This window comes from Phalacrocorax carbo, chromosome 14 (genome assembly GCF_963921805.1).
Source record: "Phalacrocorax carbo chromosome 14, bPhaCar2.1, whole genome shotgun sequence".
Taxonomy (NCBI): Eukaryota; Metazoa; Chordata; class Aves; order Suliformes; family Phalacrocoracidae; genus Phalacrocorax; species Phalacrocorax carbo.
The window spans coordinates 10,698,702-10,706,103 of NC_087526.1; the positions used below are offsets into that span (position 1 = coordinate 10,698,702).

A 7,402-nucleotide genomic window follows, 5' to 3' on the forward strand; every position below is an offset into this window, starting at 1 on the left:
CACACACTAATTCTCAAGTTTGTCACAGCAGTTATGAAGTTCAGCGTTCTAAAAAAAAGAAAAACCCAAGAGTTTAAAATCTCCATGTCTGTTTTAAAAGAATCAAGAATTGATGGGTGGTTGGTTGGTTGTTAAATCTCCACCAACTCCTTCTCAGGGACTTGATGTTAGATGACTTAATATTACGAAAGCCCAGAAGGGACAGCACAGTTCGCATTTTTAATGCATTACCTGAAAGCATTGACTTAGTTATGATATAGCCAACATACTTAACATAAAGGCTTTCATAATGAAGAAAAACCACTTATAATCACTTTTAAAAGTTTCATGTTCAGCATTATGATGGATCCTTTGCCTTAAAGCTCTTATACTCTGTCTTCATTAGGTAAAAATGACAAGCATTTGATACTATTTAAATTGTTTATAAAAGCATACTACAAAATCTGGAATAAAGCTGTATTTTTCCTTTGAAGTTCAAAATTACCTGTTAAGGAATATAAAGAAGGATATTTAGCACATCTATGGTCATATAAAAGGTGATCCTCTTACCTCCAAGAAAACATAAATTTAATACAGCATCGCATGATATCACCACAACTATACCTGCAACTTGCTTCAGTAACAGGAAGAGAGATGCTTCCCTAGACACAGAGTGGTGACACTGAAGTCTTATCTAGCTTGTGATCAGCTAGAAAGACAAATGGGTGTTCGAAGACACTTGGAAGGAGTGCAATATATGAATTAACAGTTTTGCTACCATTGCCTTAATAAAAAAAGAAGGTACTGCATTACAGTTCTGTTGCACACATGACCCAGACAAACACTGGCATTGAAACAAAATGCTTAACATTAAAAAAACTGGGTAAGCTTTCAAGGAAGCACTGAAAGTGGCAGGCAAACACCTAATCTGCCAGCTGGGTTTTTTTTTCAGCAAAGACAATTGGCAGATAGTCTTTAGACAACAGATTTTGGCTTGCTTTTCTCGAGCCTGGGTGGTTTCCCTTAGGGTCACTTTTTCTTTCCTTTCCCACACTCACTAGTCTTCTGCATGTATTTGTAAATAGAGTAAAACCCAAGTTGAAGAAGACCTTGAAGAAGATTTTCATTAGAAACAATTTAAGAACTAACTGTATTTGTTGAAGGGAACACAGTCCACTCTTAATTCTTTGGTGTTTACAGTGTCATTCAAAAACATGTTTGTATGGCCTAATGATAAAATACTCCAGAAAACTTCATTTTTACCATTTGTGTTTGCTGAGAAAAGCTACTGGAATCACAAAAGACATGTCACATTCTATTCCCCCTCACCTAAAAGTTCAGAAGAAAAAGCACACACGTAGCCCTGTGGAGATTCTAGGCAAACAAAGCCAATCCCAAAGAGCAGGTTTCATCCATACATTAAATAGCCTTACAGCCTCTGAGACCAGGGAGATAAAAGGTACTTCTGCCTTTTCTTTCTGCCCTCTTCCACTCAGTCCCCCTCCTACCAGTGTCAAGGGGGCAGGGGGAAGAGTGTTAGGCTACAACTACCCAAGGGAAACACATTATATTAAACATTTTTAGCCATGCAACCTGTTTTGGTGTTGCCTTTGAAAAAGGCAGACAACTCATTTTCTCACTTCCATGCAGCAGAGAACAGAAGGAGAAAAAAAATCTTCATAACTCAGAAGTCACATAGAGAATATTCCATGCAACTATATATACAAACCTACCTTGAAAATGTGCCTCTAAAAGGCCTTCTACGTATACCTGCAACACTAAATTATCTCATTCCATGGCTCTGACATATCTTGACATGCACGGAAGTGTGGAAACAGTAAAGGGTTCAGGCTTTGTGACAAAACCTCATACTCAGCCAAGGCTAATCCAGGTGCTAGTCATTATGGCTAGCAGTATAACAGTTATATTGTTCTGCAGCCCTCCTCTTCTCCCTCCTCCCCCATTTTCAGGTGCACCTGATAAATCAGGGTAAAACTGCTATGTAGTTTAGCCACATGTGTAACAACTTTGATAAAAACTGCTTGCCCTGACCTAACAATTACAACATTTTCTGGAAAACTTTTACAGTGTTTTCAGATTTCTAGAACAATCTCATCCATAAAATGCAGTTATGATGGTTTTAGACTTCAAGTCGTGACACTGTCCATGTTTGTAATCTTCAAAAAAGAACTTCACTTGATGGTAAGAAAGCCTTTAAAATAAAATTTCCAATCAGGCAATGATCCATAACCTAACAAAGTCTGTTTGACAAACAGTTTAACTACACCTGACCTGAACAGGCTCACATTTAACAGTGGGGGTGGGGACACAACCAAAACCAAACCAGTGCTGTAAAAACCCCAACTCCACACACACAAAAACCACACAAAGTCAGGGAATATTTAAAGGTAGGTAGATACCTGCAGAGCTGACCTTATCATCTCCTCTCTTCTAGTATATTGCAAAAGAAGTCACAACCTCAGAAGTGACTTAGACCATATCCTAAGCTTATCATAACAGGTAACAAGCCTGACTTTCCAGGTTATAAGCATAATCAGCAGTAAAGGCAATGGTGGCCCCCTTGCCACCTCTCCTTCTAATTTAAGTAGCATGCTGTCTTAAACAACTGCCTTTTTCTTACCTGGGTACAATGTCAGAAGTAGGGCTGGCTCTAGAAAACATAAGAGAATAATGTGCGTCTACACCTAAAAAAGCATAAAACCTCACCAACAATAATTCCACACACTGCACACCAAAGACTAAAAATCCCTTATGAGACTGAATTTGGAGGCAAATTAATTTTGTTCCACTTCAAAGACAATCAGCTTTTTGATAGCTGTCAACTAAAAGTCACTAATTTAATTTAAAGTTTTATTAAAGTAATAGGGTCCATCTGAAGTGTACCTCCCACTTACATGGGGTAAAAAAGGAATTTATGTACCTTCTCTTAGCTGAATGCAGGATACAAAATCAGAGTGGAAATATATTCCACAGCAGATTTAAACTGGTAGCAGTCAAATTCTTTCACAATTGCTTCTTCCCTAATATGCTACATTTAGAAACATCAATAGATCTAGCCAGAGAAAAAAAAGCACACAGGCATGCTGCCCCAGCATTCAGGTATAAATATTCTTCACCACCCTCTCATATCCTTGGCATAAAGAATACTATTCTTCCCCTCCCCCTCCCCTCCATTTTTAGTATAAAAACCAAGTTGAAAGAATATTTAAGATATTTCTAAATACTCATGACCACAAACATTAATGCAGAATATCCTGTATCATACAGTCATTCAAGATCACCTCTTCGAGGGAGGCTCATTTAAATGCAGGAGTTGAAGCAACCTCCAGTGTCAGACTGTAGTGTCCAATATCATTTTACATGCTACCAATGGCTTGATTTTGCAGACAAATATAACCAAGACATCCTTTCTTTCTCAGGCTTCTTAAAAAAAACAAACACCACTATGCAACTGTAACATAGAAATTAATCTTGAAGGTTTTGACGGTGATTTCTTGTCCATTATTAATGAAAAAGCCCATGATCAAAAGATAACATTCTATTGTAAAGCAGATTTCCTTCTCCTTCCTACACTGCATTTTGTCTCAACTATCCATTAGTCTCAGTGACACTATGCAAAAAATTGATAAGCAGAAAATGTGAGCTTCCAAGTTAATAAATCCAAAGCCAGGATGAACAGAGGTTTCAAATGGGGGTGGGGGGGAAACACCACCAAAAAAACCACAACACCCACCCACCCACACCCCAAACAACTCATATGCCAAATAAAAGCAAACTAGAAACAGCACACTGTCATCAGGAAAGGTACTTAAAGCAAGGCTGAATACTGGGTTTATTCTGTCTGCTATCACTTCCCCGTCCACCAACCTCTATCTTCATATCACAGCAGCAAATCCATTGGTATTTATTTAAAAAAAAAAGAGTAGTACTAACAGAGTTGAATGAAATTCTGAACAACAGTCAGTTAAACCACCCATCACAACAACTGCTAACAGTAAATACAATTACTGTACGTTATCATGCACAGTCTAGTTAAAAAAAAAAAAACCCACACAGAAGAAAAAAACAACAACCACCCACAATTTTGTCTGCTTCCTCTGAACCCAAGCTCTTACACTGGGGCTTTCACTCAGGTACTATTTGTTATTATGAAACTCTCTTGTATTTATATTTAGAACACACATCTTTGCCCCATGTGTAGCAGCTCATTATAAGTAGGAAATATTTCAAGAGAAAATATTTATTTTTACAATAGTGAAAACAAGCTTAGAGTTCTACCTTAAGTGTCTATTTTAAATGTATTATAGATACTACATAGCTAGACATTACTGTCTCTCACAATTCTAATTTGCTTCAGTTTTGTCTTGTTATTCCAGATAGAATCCAACATAATATTTTCTGTTAACTTTTAGATAAAAGATTTAAAGGCAGAATCAGATTTTTTTTTTTAAACAGCCTAAAGAGAAAGGAGATACTACCTGAATACGAGAGACTGATTTAAACCGTGCTCACTGGATGAGCTGACAAAGTAGGAAGCTTCTCTTTTAAAAGAAAGCCTGGCTGTGCGTAAGAGTAGGAGCAGAAACCAGAAACAGAACCAACTTTAAAACCAAACAAGGAGGACTCTGGGAATTATGTCAACCTCAGACAACATCCCCACCCATATTCACCCCATTTATACCCCAGAATCACTAACACCTACAGTGGTATGTGACCTCGGGGGGGGGGGGGGGGGGATCTCATCTCCATCCCTCAACAGCACAGTTTCATTGCAGCTACAAGGCAGAAACGGGTAAGAGGCATGAAACGCACCTTTTATTTGTAGTACTTTTCATCCCTTTTCTTATTACCAGAGACAAGAGAAGTCACCTCTGAAACTTACCGAGGGTACAGGATGATCAGGAGGAGAATGCAGATAACAAGGTCTTTGGAACCGCCTCAGTATCAGATAAGCCCAGATGAATGGGAGATGGGGCCATTCTAGCCCAGGTATTTCACCCACACACCCCCTCTACTCAGGCTGGGAAACCCAGGGTCAGGCGCTTCCGAGCACAAATCCATAGCGACCTCAAGCCTCGCTGCTACAGGAGGCACCTCCGCCCAAACTCACCCTGCCCAGCTCGCATCACGCAGCGGTACGGAGCCTGCGGCTCGGCACGCCAGTCCCCGCCGCCGCCTCGGGAATGCCCCCGTCTAACTACGCTCGGCGCTAAAGTTACAATGGGTAGAGAGAGGTAAAGGCATTTACACGCTGCCCTGGGAATCCCCGCACCCCCAGCCCTAGAATTACTCCTCACACGCAACCCGTCTACGCTCCCCTTCCTCCTCCCCTCAGGGAGACACATCCATATTGGGGCGGGGGGCGAGAGGCGGGGAAGGAGAGCCGCCCCTCAGGGCCAGCCCCGGGCTGCTCCCTTCCCCGGCGAGGGGCAGCCCTCTCTCCCTCCCTCCCTCCCTCCCCCATCGCGGTCCCACCCCAGCGCTAGAAGCAGGGGAACAAGAACCAGAACTCTCCTCCCTCCACTCGTTACTCCCTCCCTCCAAACCCCACTCACCTGGGAAAGGAGCCAACGCTCAGCTACGTCTCCTTCTCCCCGTCTCCCCCACACTCAGCCTCTCGCCGCCATTTTCCTCCCTGCCTGGATTTAAATAGGAACCAGCCTCCCCGAGCGGAGCCGGCGGGCGGCGCGGGGCGTTGTGGGGCCTGTAGTACGGCCCCGCGCGGGCGCCGGCGGGACGCGGCCCGCCCCGCCCCGGCGCGGAGCATCATGGTACGTGTAGTGCCGCCGCCGCCCCTGCCCTCCCCGCAAGGGCAGCCCCAGCCGGGGCCGAGGAAGCGGTCCCGGCGTCAGCTCCCGGCGCCAGGCGCCCCTGCAGCGCGGCCGGCCCCGCCGCCCGGAGACGGGGCCCCTCGGTGAAACGCCGGGCTGGCGCTCCCCTGCCCGGCGTCCGGCGCTGCAGCGGGAGCGGGCGGCGGGGGCACGGCCGTGCGGTATCGGGCAGAGCGCGCTTGATCGGCACGAGGGGTTAAAATGCAGTCAGGCATCAGCCCCGCACACGGCGCCCAGTCGCACCACCGGGGCGAAAGTTGCGGCTCAGTAACCTTTGTGGAGCATTTGCTACGCCAAGCTGCGTTTTTTCGATTTCAAAGAAAAATATCAGTCTGTTGAAGTGAATGTCTACTAAAATGCAAATGAGTTGGGATAAAAATTAAAAAGAACGTAAATAGCTTCAGTTACTCTCTACTTCAGGTACCTGTCAAAGATGGTTTTCAAACTCACGGCAGGAGTTCACTTGCCGTCTGTAAAAAAGCAAGGCGAGGAGACGGAGGACTGGGGACTCACCGAATATAACCTTCCCGTGCCGCCGTTTGCTTCCATAAATGCCATTTGCATAAAACTTTTTTTAGAACATGTATTTAAAACGTTCTAAAACAGGGTGCCTGGAAAACCTGGTATACCTCAGTTTTAGGTATTTATAAAGCAGCCATATAAAAATGCTCTTTTTATTTTGAAAATTTATGAAGTGTGAAATAAGTCCATGCATTTTCATTAAGTCCTGCCAAGCTATTCATACAGAGCTCATTACAGGACCACAGCCACACTTAACACTCAAGACAGACAGACAAGTAAAGCCATTAAATACCCCTTCCAGTAATTCTCAAACAAACAAACAAACAAAAAAAAAAGTCAAACTAGCACTGGGCACCAATGAGCAAGTTACTGGTACAATACTAGCCTCCAGCTACCTCCGAGACGAGCGTTATGGACCAAAAAAATCCAGAGATAAATTCAAATGTGTCAAGTTCTGGAGAAAACAAGCTCCACCTTAGATTTTACCTTGCAGTTACACTACACAAGAACTTACCAATTATAAATGTTTGTACTTTTGAACTCCAGTGTAACCAACTGGTAAACAGATTCCCTATCATGTTATCACAACAGAAAAGAGCTCGTGTTGTTAGCGTACCTTAGGAGGGATGAGGTCCTGTTGCATTTCCTGAAAGTGTGAGGTCTCCTGTTTAACAGTTCCACTTCTTCCATTCGCAGCAATCTTTTCCTGCAGGGTGTTTGTTCTCTTCTTCCACTACAAATTATAACAGAGCATTTATGAGAGCAAAACCAAAGGAGGGATGCAGGGAGGTACAGGTTAATGAGAAGCAGTGGTAACACTGGCATTTAGTTGGTGTAGGTTTTCATTTAGGTAAACTACACGCTATTAACATTTCTTCCATTTAGACCACACGGCCTATGAATTATACTTACACTGCATCTATGACACCTTAGACTCAAGGCTGATCAAGAACTCCAAGTGTCAGAGTACAAATACTGTGTACCTTTTCCTCCCTTTTAACCTTTGGTTTCCATCATAGCAATTATAAACAGATGACTTCAAAGTTACC

The 7,402-nt window shown here is 43.1% G+C and overlaps 1 protein-coding gene across 5 annotated transcripts in view; it reads right to left on the reverse strand.

Moving 5' to 3' along the window:
• The window catches only part of NCOA3 (nuclear receptor coactivator 3), an 88,091-nt gene extending 82,405 nt beyond the window's left edge, over positions 1–5,686 (reverse strand). For 3 of the 5 annotated variants that reach the window (XM_064465668.1, XM_064465667.1, XM_064465666.1), the window contains exon 1: positions 5,556–5,685. The gene's annotated coding sequence lies outside the window, so the exon portion shown is untranslated. Of the gene's footprint in view, positions 1–5,555 lie in introns of all 5 variants that reach the window. The other 2 variants (XM_064465669.1, XM_064465670.1) reach the window with 1 other exon arrangement.
• Between the last annotated feature and the right edge of the window lie 1,716 nt (positions 5,687–7,402).